This window comes from Rhincodon typus, chromosome 12, assembly GCF_021869965.1.
Source record: "Rhincodon typus isolate 14 chromosome 12, sRhiTyp1.1, whole genome shotgun sequence".
Lineage (NCBI taxonomy): Eukaryota > Metazoa > Chordata > Chondrichthyes > Orectolobiformes > Rhincodontidae > Rhincodon > Rhincodon typus.
In genome coordinates this window covers 26,748,001-26,761,836 of record NC_063343.1, presented here as the reverse complement: position 1 = coordinate 26,761,836, position 13,836 = coordinate 26,748,001, and positions in this window count along the sequence as shown.

The following is a 13,836-nucleotide window of genomic DNA, read 5'->3' as shown; positions in this document are numbered from 1 at the left end:
CACAGCAGGCCAAGCAGCGTCAGAGGAGCAGGAAAGCTGACATTTCGTGTCTGAACCTTTCTTTTCTGAAGAAGGGTCCAGACCCGAAACGTCAGCTTTCCTGCTCCTCTGATGCTGCCTGGCCTGCTGTGTTCATCCAGCTCTACACCTTGTTATCTTTAAGCTAAAACTTCTGTTGAGGCAATGAAGAAGGGTGATTAATTGAGGTTTTCGTTGACTATTGTATGGTTTGATTTATCAATTTGTCTTCAAATAGTTCTTGTGTTTGCCTGTACTTTTGCATTATGATCAAAGAGATACTGTATTGGTCAGTGACAGAAGAAATGAAGGGTATGGGACTGTTGGTGAATTGGGAATTGGAGTTAATTTTACTGAAATCATGGTCAGATGTGTTGTCATTATCAGTGTGATCAGAAAGGGGTTGCAGTGGTTGCTCACCCCTTCCTCCTGCTCCCCCTGAGCTACTGCCTTATAAGTGGTGGACACAGCTGTGCCTTGGTCATGATGGAATTGTGTAGCATGCAACGGGCCATCATGAATATTGATATGGGCTTTGCTCAACGCTGTAAGCCTCTTATAGAGTAGTCCACACTGCAGAAGGGCAACTGTGCACCTTATCTATTTTCTCTGCTACATTTGGTGTGACTGCATGTCTTTTTTTTTTAAAGTGTGACCTTGTCCATGGACTCATGACATATGTTGTCAAAGGATAGCCTTTGTCACCCAATAATCATCCTCCAGTTGTGTTGCCTCCAATGCAAATGGATTATCATAGAATGAAGGCACCAGGAGGTTACTAAGTATTAACTTAGTATATATTGTTTTGTTTTGATACAATTCACATACAATGCAAAGATTATAATCTTAGCATTTATAACAATTGTGAAATTGAAATACCTCAGTCAAAAGCAATAGATTATATGTTTTTATAGGAAGAGGATGTCATAACTGTTTAGTTTAAGATGCTGCAAATGATCACACATTATCTGCATGTTGAACTTCGTTTACTTGTACAGGGCATATTGACATTACAGGCTTGGCCAGCTTTCTATGCCCATCTCTAACTGCCCTGGAGAAAGTGGTGAGCTCCCTTTATAAACTGTCAAAGTTCTTGGTGTGCAGGGACACCCATAGTGTTGTTAGGAAGGAAAATTCAGGATTTTCTCTTGGTGTTCCAATGAAGGAACAGTGATAGAATTCAAAGTCAACATAGTGTATATATTGGAGGAAAACGTGCAGTAGATGATGTTGCCATGTATTTGTTGCTCCTGTCCTTCTGGATAGTGGAAGTCACAGGTTCAGAAGGTACTGTCAAAGGAGACATGGTGAGATGCTGCAATGCATCTTGTAGATGGTACAATACAGCTGCCATTGTGTATTGGTGACAAAGGAAGGGACTGTTGAAGATGGTGCCAAACAGCTGGTGCTTCTGCATAGATATTATCAGGTTTCCTGAGTGTTTTGAGGCTTTCATGCTGGTAAATAGTGTTCCGTCAAGTTCCTGACTAGTGCCTTATTGATGGTGGATGAGCACTGGGCTGAATGGAGATGAGTTGCTTACCACATAATTCCTAGCCTCTGACTTTCTCTTATAGCCTTAGTATTTATATATATGGACATATGAAATAGGAGCAGAAATTGACCATTTGGTCCCTTGAGCCTACTCCACCATTCAATAAGATGGATGATTCATGGCTGAACTTTTAGTGATTCATTCACAAGAGAAAACATCCTTTCAATGTTCACCTTGTTAAGACCATTCTGAATCTTATAAACTTCAATCAAGTTACCCCTCTCTCATCGAAACTCTGGTGGAAACAAGCATAGCCTGTCCGACCTATCCTCATAAGACAACCTGCTTATTCGAGGTATGAATCTAGTAAACGTTCTCTGAACCACGTCCAATGCATTTACACTCTTCCTTAAATAAGGAGATCAAAACTACACAGTATTGAAGATGTATTCACATGAGTGCCCTGTATAACTGAAGCATAACATCCTTAGGTCAATTTTGCTTGTAAAACAGCATAGCAGTCCATTAGCCTTCTCGATTATGTCCTATACCTACATACTAACTTCATGCTTCATGCACCAAAATACACAAATCCCTCTGTACCTTGAAATAATTCTTTGCTTTTCCATTCTTCATGCCAAAATGAACAATGTTGCATTTCCCAATTATACTCCATCTGCCAGATTTTTGGCCACTCACTCAACCCATTTATATCCATTTGCATCTTCCTTACATTATCTTCACATCTTTTTTTCCAACCTAGCTTAGTGTCTTCTATGAATTTTTTTACAGTGCTTTCACTCCCCTCAAGTAAGTACTTGATATAAATTGTAAAAAGTACAGACACCTGCACAGATCCATGCAGGATTCTACACATCTTACCTTGCCAATCTGATAGAGGTTCGTTAATGCATGGTTTACTTTCTGCCAGCCAGCCAGCCAGTCAATTATCCATGCTATTATGTTACCGCCTACAGCATGAGCTTTAATTTCCCACAATAACGTTTGATGTGGAAATTTATCAAATACCATCTGCAAACCCAAACATAGAATTTTTACAAACTCCCCACTATCTCCTTTATCAAAGAATTCCAAAGAATTGGTTAACAATGATTTCCCTTTGATGAAACTATGCAGACCAATCCCAATTACTTGCAGTTTTTCTCAGTGTGAAACTTATATCTGCTTAATTGTCAATTCACCGTGACAGGTGTCAAGCTAATTGCTCTCTCTCTCTCTCTTCCCCCGCCCATCTCTCTCCCCCTCCTTCTCCCTCTCTGTCCCTCCCTCTCTCTTCTGAAAAAAGGGATAAATTTGCTACCTTCCAGTTCAAATATAGGGAATTTTGGAAAATTAACACTAATGCATCTGCACTTCATTAGCAACCTTTAACGATGTACAGATGAAATCCATTCAGATCTGGAGACTCATTAGCCTGTAGATCAATCATTTTGTTTAGTGCCACATCTCTTGTAATAATAAGTTTGCTAAATTTCTCTCTCCCTGCTGAGTTACAGCTATTACTGAAATGCTTTATTTTGAATCCTCTTGGATGAAGACAAAAGCAAGATATTTATTCATTTTATCTGCTATTAACTCACCATTCTCACATTCTGGAGGACCAGCATTCACTTCACTTACTTTTATTTGAAAGACTGTAAAAACTCTAGCTTTCCATTTTTACATTTCTAACTGATTTCTTCTAATTTCTTCCTCATTAACCTTTTGTTGCTTTCCCTAACAACTTCAGTTAACCTTAAATGGTGAGACCTCCCTTTAGAATATTCCGTTATGGGAATATACTGATGCTGAATATTCTGAAATATACCCTTAAATCTCTGCCACTGTGTCTCTGTTGATTTTTCTATTATCTTAGTATGCCAGATTATTTCAGTTTACTTACCTTTCATGCCCACTTTGTTGCCCTCATTTAGATATGAATTATATGGTAGTCAGTCTTAACTATTCTTTCAATCAAACAGGATGTAAAATTCAATCATGTTGTGATTGCTATTACCTAGGGGTGCCTTAACTTTAAGGTAATTAATTCATTTTGTCACATTACATATTAACAATTCTAATATAACCAACGGTTTGCTCAGTTCCACAGCCTGCTGCTCTGAGGAACTATCTTGAAAGCATTATGAACTACTTATCCGGGCTACAACTGCCATTTGGATTTTTCTAGTTTAATCACTTTAATCTACTTATATTACACCCCTTTATCACAAGCACCCAATGTTGTTTTCTATACTCTCTCACATTGTGGTCGATGTTAGAGGGCCTATAGACCACTCTCAATAGTGACTTCTTCTCTCTACAATTACTCATCTCCACCCATATAGATTTTAAATCCTGATTTCTGAACCAAAGTCACTGCTAACTAGTGCCCAAATCCCATCCTTGATAAGCCTCCTTTCTTCTTGATTCATGTACTCGTCAATATTCAGGACCAAATTCTTGTCATCCTGAACTCATTTCTCCATATTATCTGTTGGATCACATCTATTTATTTCAATGTGCATTATCCATTGATTTAATTTGTTATGAATGATACGTGTATTCAGACACCAAGACTTTCATTTTGTTTCTCTGGTGTCTTTGTATCAATTTAGTCTCATGTGTTGGTATATTCCTAGGAATATTTCTCTCTGGCCCTTCCTGCCATCAGTCCTTCTTTTCCAATTTTACTATTCAATCAGGGAAGCGCTTACTGAAGCACAAGCATCATTATGAGAATTGCTCATTAAATGCACTGACTGGACATGACATGACATCCTACTGAAAAAGCCCTCCCTCTTAACCCTCCCTCTTTAAGCAGTTTTGTTTTTATTTATTCACAGGTTGTGGGCATCACTGGCTAGGCCAACATTTATTGTCTATCCCTCATTGCCCAGAGGGCAGTTGAGAGTCAATCAAGTTGCTGTGGATCTCGAGTCACATGTAGGCCAGACCAGGTTAGGACGGCAGCTTGCTTCCCTAAAGGACATTAGTGAACCAGATAGGTTTTTTCCTGACAGTCAATTATACTTTCATGGTCATCATTAGACTTTTAATTCTTTTAAACCCTGTCATCTGCCATGGCAGGATTTGAACCCATGACCCCAGAATATTACCTGGGTCTCCAGATTAATAGTCTGGTGTTCTTACCACTGGGCCATCACCTCCCCTCTTTGTTTTGTGCTGTTTCTGTTAAGATTCATTATTATAGCTAAAAGGAAGATAGCCTTTGCAGCATTGTAGACAGTACCTGCATGTCATGACCATGAAGAAGTCCCAAAGTAACTGATTCCATGAGAATTGTCCAGCAATTTTAAACTTCTATCGGGCAATTACTTGGCATCTGAAACTTGGAAAAAAACCCCAATTCTGAGTTAGAGTTGAAGATTTCAGAAGGATCTGACTGACTGACTTTCATAGTTAACCAGCAAAAGTTAGAGAATTTGAAATATGCTCTAACTCCTGGTTTAACTAACAAACTAAACTCCCTGACTCACCATTGATGCCTCAGCACCCGCTTCCCAAAACTCCCACAGAGCTGGATCCCCACACCCCTTCCCCTGTACCATTCCAACACTTTGACCCCACACATCAGATCTCGACACCTCCACGAACAACCCTGACTTCTTCCTCCCAAGTATCAACCACCCCCCAACTCGCATCCCAGCTCAACCCATTGTCCTTGCACCTCACCCCAACCCCATCTGATCTATCAACCCAAACTCCACAGACCTGTCCTTGCTCATTCTGATACATATCCACAGCCCCCAACTACCCTCACCATACTAATTCCCCAACCTATCCTAAGCGCTCACACACTTGCCTGTTAACCTAGCCTTTCATACATCTGGCACGTGGACCCCTTGCCCACCTACCCTCACTCACCTGGTACCCTACCACACCATGTACCCGCCATCTTACCCATTCACCTCCCTGGAACCTGGAACCCTTTACAAACTTGACATCTACCCTCCTCACTTAATTTCCACTCTGCCCCATCACCCACTTGTGACTTTACTGTTCCATCTCACACACTTGCCATCCTACTCTTTTGCCTATCTATCACCTATATAGTCAATCTCAGCCCTCCTACCCCACCTCACTTATATTCCTCACTTCTCTTCTTTCAGTATCTATTAAAGTGGCTTAAGGAGTTTAAACTGTAGAATTATTGTTTAAAAATGGGGTGTGATTTCTGTGCCAATTCTTTCTCTCTCTGCTGCCTCTGAGGATTTTTGGAATCTTCTACTCATGCATGCCAGGAGGAGCACGTAAAGAAATTAAATTTTTAAGAGATATGGGAGCAAGTCAATCTTTGATGGTGAGTGATGAGGAGATACTAGTATTATTAGAAAAAGAGGTAATATGTGGAATTTATGGCAAGAAGAGTAGTATTCCTGTAATACAGCTCCACAACGTTGGAATCTACATTCTGCACAATGGTTTCCTCCTTTCAGATACATACTCCTGTACAGCTACAATTGAAGTAACACCCAACTCCAGCACCATTACCACTGAGAATCTTAAGTGCCCTTCTTCTTAGAGCTAAATGAATCACAGCACATGGGATGTTTGAATTCAGGCTTCATCCTTATGCTGTAAGCATTTAAAAACATGTATGCGATTGAGACTACTTGTGCTGTTTGACTTGGTGAGGCCTCATCATTTGCACTTTAAGCGTTTAACAACAACATGCAAAATCCCAAATGACTGAGATGTCTTATGAGCTGTTTAACTCAGTCAGACTTCACCCCTTCCAGAAAATGGCTTGGTTATGAAGGAGCCAAATCTTTGAAAATGTTTTTGCACATTGGAGCTTGAAGCTAAAGTCTACTTTGATAGATACATACATATATATATATATATATATATTTGCTTTTCATTTTCCTGTGTTTTTCTATCAAGATTGTGCCCATGAATATAATTCCAGCAGGCTAGACAACAGCTTCTACTTCTAGCTAATAAGGTTATCCCTATTGGTGCTCATGAATATTTTGGAAGAATGCACCCCATGTCATGAACAAAGTGCCAGTTCCAGTACAAGGTGCTCAGAGCATTGTACCTTTTACTGGGGAAGGCACATTGTAGCTATTCCCTATTTTGTACCAAGAAAGGAGTAAATTAGAGCCACAACTTTGTTCAAGCAGGTATCATGAATGAAATATTTATACATTTCTATTGCATTTTAGTTGAGATGTCCAGCGCAGAGCTAGATGACAAGATGAAGAAAGGTGATGACGTTTCTCATTTTGGACCACTCAATTAAATTTGAGTGCCATGAGGCTTGCTACTGAGTAAAATGAAGTATCTGCATAGAAACATCAGAACAAATCAGGCTTGATGCAACATAATCCTTGAGGGCTTTGAGTGCATTAATTACACTTCTAAAGAATGCCTTGAATCACTTCACACAGTGAGTTTCTTTCTTGAGATGAATCATTTGAAATTCTTCAAAACAGACATACACGTCCAAGCGAGCTTTTAAAAATCTCTTTACAGTAGTAGATCTTGTGGATCAACCACATGTTGACCAATTTACAGATAGATTGTCTCCCTGCAAGCTTTCCTTTAGATATATAATTTAGAAGGATACCTTGGATTATTTCAAAATATTTTATTCTGGTACTTGAAAGATGATTGTCTTAAACAAGCATTTCTCATGTTATTCCCATGTGAAATCAGTTTCCTTCTTCAGTGTGCTACAAAGAGGAACAGTTACTTGTAATAAATCTGGAGCAAACAAAAGCATATAGTAGTTTCAAGAATTCTCCTGATACCTTGAGCTGAGTGGATGAAACATCTGAATGTTATTTTGACTTTATTAACTATTCAACTATGCATTCCTTCCTTAAACTGAATAAGGAGAAAGACAGGTTCAGTACTTTCTCATTGTCATCATTTCAATAGGATTGATCACAGTCTAATTCATAAGTACTTTAAATTAAAATACTCGCATGTCTTCATTTAAATTTTTCAGATGCTGGAGATGGCATTGAAGTATTAGTGAGCAGAGTTAACTCTGCATCAAATATAGCATGCCAAAATTGATTCTTTGTATTCATAGCCTGTGATTTCGCTTTCACTTGTTCGGCCAGAGTATGAATAGTTTGAAGTGCATACTAATTATGTTTGAAACATATTAATCGCCTTTGAATAAATGCATCAGTGCAGTTCATCTTTATTTCTCTTTATCAACAAGATAATGACTGGCACAAGAGACTTCTAATCATCAAGCTCATTACTGTGCTTCCTGAAAATTTATTGTACAGCTGGAGATAGTTTCATTGTTAACAACAGTTCATGTAAGATCTTCAAGTTTGTTCTAAAGATATAGAATACTTTCCAACTTTCTCTCTTTGGCATAATCTTGCTACATAATGTTTGCATATTGTGTGATATCTTTTCATGAATCCATTATTATCACAAAATTCTTCTATTAAGTTCGAAATACTGAATGCCTCTGATATCTGGAGCCGGTCTAGATTTATTTGGAATTATTAAACCTCAATGTTATGCCACTTGTTGTTCTTGGAATTTCTAACATTGATTTTTCTTTCCCTTTAATGTTTCCTTTTCTAATTTGTTTAAATGATAAATGAAGTATTAAATCCTGAACTGTCTGTCACTTGAATAGTCAAACAGGCACAAGCATTCAGTAATATTTAAAAAAAGCGAAAAAGAATATTTAAAATACTGGAAACTGAAAACAAAAATATTAAAGCTGAACATACTTAGCACCTCAATCAGTATCCATAGCAGAACAGAGCTATTAATATTCAGATCATGAAAGTAGCACCATTTATGGATGAGAATTGTTTGTTTTTATACAATTTAATTGTGCTGGCATTTCATTTATTGACATATAGACATTGAACAGGTCTGTGGAAAACAAGTAACTTTCTTGATAGTGACAATCAGATATTTTAACAGTATTTAGAAGCTATTTGTCATTCTGCTAGCTCAGATCACCATGGACTGGATTTTACAGTCATTGTGGAGAAAACAGTGCTCACAACTGACATCAATGACGGCTGTTCACTAAGATCCAGTAATAACCTTCTCTTTTGCTCAATGGCCATTTAAATCTGGTGAGGGCTGCCTGGTGTTCAGTAACAGTGATTTCATCAAACTGGTAGTCAGCCACGTATTTTGAAATATTCTCACCAATCACAAACCAGTAAGTTCAAAATAATTAAATTCAATTTCCATTTAATTCAAATCTTCAAATAATAAAATAAGTAACTGTTTTTGGATTAAGACGGAAACTGGAATAAAAACAGAGAAATGTTCATTCTTTACGAACTATGCAAATGTTTGTATTATTATGGAAAAAGATAACATTCCACAAATAGAAAATTAGTTCACAAGGCCATTGATGGTGTTAGCAGCAATTATAAAATTAGTACACTGTTAAAAAAGAGGTTTGACCATATTCCAGAAGATGTAACTTTTTCAAAGATTCTTACAGGGAGATTAGCATAAGAATTGAAGTTCTAGTTAAGTAAAAAAATTGCCCATTGACTGCAGTCTTGGGGGCATCAACAGTCGAACTTCTGGAATAGTTTAGAATCTCTGGCAGTAACCTTTGATTTTCTGAGTTATTCCTTGCATGTACAGACCTCCAGAATTAATCAGTTTCACTTGGGAAAGGATGGAAAATTTCTACAGTTTACCTATTGTTACAACAGCAATAATCCTAGCCATTAGATTTGCAAACCAAAATAATACTTGCTGTGTTCCCTACGATAATGAATTATGAAATATTTATGTGCTTGAAAACAGGGAGTACTCAAATGCTTTCCCCATGGAATTTACTGATTTAATTGGTCTTTTAAATAGCTCTATGTTGCTCAGAACACTTTTGATCAGTTGTGTATTGTATTTATTACAACAGGCATAGTTGTCTTGAATAAAGTAACCTGATTTAATCTTAAAATAACTGTATGGGAAATGGTCTGCTCAGAGATCAGGTACAATTTCAGTTACAGTGATTTACTGGGAAATGAGTGAAGACACACAATTTGTCCCTTGAGTCTGAACTGCATGAATTATGGAGGCTAGCACAATCCTTTGGTTTTGCTAAATCATTAAACCTGTGAAATACATCCTCTATTTGTTTCCCTAATGGATATAATTTACACATGCTTCATTGCTTGTGACTTAAGTAGCCAGCAGCATTTGTAAAATACCTGCCTCAATGTGGGGAAACATAGTCTATACACCAGAAACTTTCCAGGAACTCTGTGCATGGCTTCCCTTTTTGTTTTAACTTAAATTTGTAATGTTGCTTCCGAGAAAGATATGGACATAAGTCTATACACTACCTTATATAACTTTATTTCAGTTTATAAATACACATTTATTTTTCATAATGTTCAGACCTCAAAATCTACATTAAAAATGCATTTCATAAATTAAGGTCTTGAATGAAAAATGTAAAACAGATTTGACAATATCAAACCAGACAATTGTAGCTAATTCCTAATTTTTCATATTTCTTAAGATACTGATATAAATTAAGCTTAGCTGTGTAAAGTGTAGATCAGCAAAAAATAGAACATTGCTACTAAATTGGAACTAGATGATATTTCTTCCCCTACTGCATTGGAGACAGTTTGAGAAACTGTCAGGGAATTTCAAAAGAAGAACAAAGAACCAAAGAAAAATACAGCACAGGAACAGGCCCTTCGGCCCTACAAACCTGTGGCAATCATAATACCCTAGCTAAAGTAAAAAACAACCCTTCTGCCCTTACTTCAGGTAACAGCCTGGGCAAACACACATTTAATTTGAAAGAGTTATGTCATATTGACAGATGGATATGAGCATTAGAAGCTGAAATTATGGATAAAACTTTTAGAGATACTATGCTTTTAGCGAAATTTTAAAAACTCTCTACCTTCAATAATAAGTACCCGTTTGATGGTTGCAACTGATAATCTTCAGCCATTACCGCTGATTGTCTATGACCTGATGCATTAAACTAAACCTTTCCTCTGTCACCTTTATAAATTTGACAGGGATAATTAATGGGAGTGTGAAAGGAAGTCAACTAGCCAGGGTAAGGAATGGGTAGCTAAAGAATGTCCCAAGATCTCCTCCTCGGATCAGAAAAGAAAGTATTGAGGGTGCAGTAAATTAACAATTTCTTAATTGAGGCCAAGGAATCAAACTTAAATAGATTGGTACAGACAGCTCACGCTGAAGCTGAGTTGAAAGGGCTCCAGAGTGTTATCATATTAACAATAGAGTTCTGACTTTTGGTGAGTAAGTGGACACCCTGACAGACCTGCAGAGAAAGAATAAATTGTTGTTTATCAAATAGCGGTCCATCCAGTTGGTGTAAGAAAATATTTGATTAGCATAGGAAGTTATACGCAGGGCCTATTGTAATAAGAAAAATACAGTTATCAATGAATAAGTATTTTACATGACCAAGATTTCATAAAGACACAACTGCAGTTATGTAAAATGTGCCGTACATACTGTGTACGATGTGTACACATAATTAAATCAGCACCTTTGATACCCATGCTATTTCATTTACCAAGATACCAGGAAGTATTTCGTTGAGTGATAGTTGACCGTGGAGGACCATTACCAAAAACAAGAACAGGTCACTGGTACATCATTACAATTACAGAATGACAACCTGGTTTCCAGAAGCTATTCCTTTGAGCACCATTACAACTAGTGGAAGAGTTAATGCAATTTTTTTTACTCATTATGAACCACTAATTGAAATACAATCTGATCAGGGTTATAACTTTGTCTAAGGCTTTGCGGGGTATCAGCAGCAGTTTGGGCTAAAACAATTGAAGTCAATTGTGTATCATCTTCAAATACAGGGGGCATTGGAGAGATACTACCAGATTCAAAACCATGGTTCAGGCATACTGTCACAAATACCCACACGACAGATTTCTTACTGATTTCTACCAAATGAATTTACTAGATTTAATTTCAACTGATTAACAGTCATGAGATTAGAGGAGCATTAAAACTAATTAGAGAGTAGTTCTTGAAACTAAAAGATTGTTGCTCAAATGTTGGATGACATGTCCATGTTTCTCGAAAGACTCTTGAGCATGTAGGGTAGCAATGGGGCATTTGAAGGTTTCGCAGGTGAAAATCAAGGAATAGGAAGTCAAATATTCCATAACGAAAACATTTCAAGCGGGAGATGATATATTGATGGTGTTGCTTTTGCGAGGCAAACCTCTAAAAGTGCAACTCAGTGATCCATACAAAGTGGTTGTTAAGGTTAATGAAGTGATTTATCTAATGGATACTCCTGACCATAGGAAGAAGAATCAGTTACACCACAAACATTTTGAAATGATGTCATGGCAGGGAAGAAGATAAAGAGGAGCAAGTATATCAGCTGGTAAGAGTAATGGAGAGTGAGAAAGACAACAGAAGTGAGGTAGAAGAAGACTCAAAATCATAGCTGTGATCTGTACCAGTATGGTTTACTTAGACAATATTATAATATGTAGTGACACGTGAGAAGAGCATACAGATACAGGTAAAGGACCTGTTGAAGCAACTACAGGTAGATGACTTAGTAATATATTTAGCCAAAAGTGAATTTGCAAAAGGAAAAGTAACTTACCTAGGACTTATTTTAAGTGGCCAGTCATTACCAAGAATAATGAAAGTGAAGGATCTAATAGAATGCCTTGTTCCTAAAATTAAATGAGAAATAATGGGTCCTTATGAATGAATGAGTGGGTTTACCAGAAATTTGTATGTATTTTCAGTACAGTAGCTGTACCTTTAGCGAATATGTTAAAGAAACATGTAGAATTGTTGTGGTCAACAGAATACCAGGCAGCCTTTGAGAAGCTAGAGTCAATCCTATAAATGAACAAGTGCTGACCATCCCTGGTTTGTCCTATACCTTTGAAAATACTTATTGATGCTAGTGACTTGGAGATAACTCCAGCCTTGTTAAGCAATGATGAGTTGGGTACTTTTCTCAGAAATTAAACCAATATCAGACGAAGTACTCTACTGTAGCGTAAAATTTTGGGATTATTGTTGGCTCTTCAATACTTTAAAATCTAACTTTGACAGGACAACAGAGAAACATTAACCTATATTGACCATAACCTATTGGCATTCTTGGAAAAGTTTAGAACTCTAATTGCAATACCATTCATATAGAGTCTGTTAATTCAACCATTTAAATGTTAAGATTATTCACACTTTTGAAGTTGATACTGTGATTGCACTGCACTGTCCTGAGTGTAAAATGATGATATACGTTGAAAGTTTAGGAAATGCTGAATTATTATACAGCAGGGGAGGGAATGGATGTAGCTTGTGTTTTTCATTTCTGTCACATACCAGACGAAACATAACAGATAAAATTTCATTTCAGAAACTAAGTGGAGGCATGCAAAGACCGTAACATTTTATTTTCAGTACTTTTGATTATGGACTAAAATAGAAAAAGGAACTATTTGCAAAACCAAGAACTGGAACAAAAAAGAACAAAAGAGAAGTAGAGCACAAGACCAGGCTATTCGGCCTTCTGAGCCTGTGCCGATCATCATGCCCTAACTAAAGTTAAAAAAAAACTTTCTGCCCTTATTCAATCCGTATCCCTCTATTCCCTCCCTGTTCATGTAATCATCCAGGTATCTCTTAAATGTAGCCAACGTGCCCAGTTCCACCACCTCTTCTGGCAGTGTGTTCCAGGCTCCTATCACTATGTGAAAAACTTCCCTTGCAAATCTCCTTCAAACTTTCCCCCTCTCACCTTGAATCTGTGCTCCCTTGCAACTGAAACATCAACCCTGGGGAAAAGCCTCTGACTATCCACCCAATCTACACCTCTCATAATTTTGTAGACCTCTATCAGGTCTCCTCTCAGTCACCATCTTGTCAGTGAAAACAATCCTTGTCTTTTTAACTTTCCCTCATAGCCAATGCCCTTGAGACTGGGCAACATCCTGGTGAATGTTCTCTGCACTCATTCCAAAGTTTCCACATACTTCTGGTAATGTGGCGACCAAAACTGCGCACAGTACTCCAAATGCGGCCTAACAAGGGTTTTATATCGCTGCAACATGGTTTGCCAACTCTTGCACTCCATGCCCCAGCCATATGCCTTCTTAATCATTTTGGCCACCTTTGTTGTCAATTTTGGGGAACTGTGGACCTGCATGCCCAGATCCATCTATATGTTAATGTTCCTAAGGCTTCTGCCACTAACATACATAATATACACCCAAATTTGATCCTCCAAAATGCAACACCTCACATTTGTCTGGGTTAAACGCCATCTGCCATTTCTGCACCCAAGTCGCCAATCC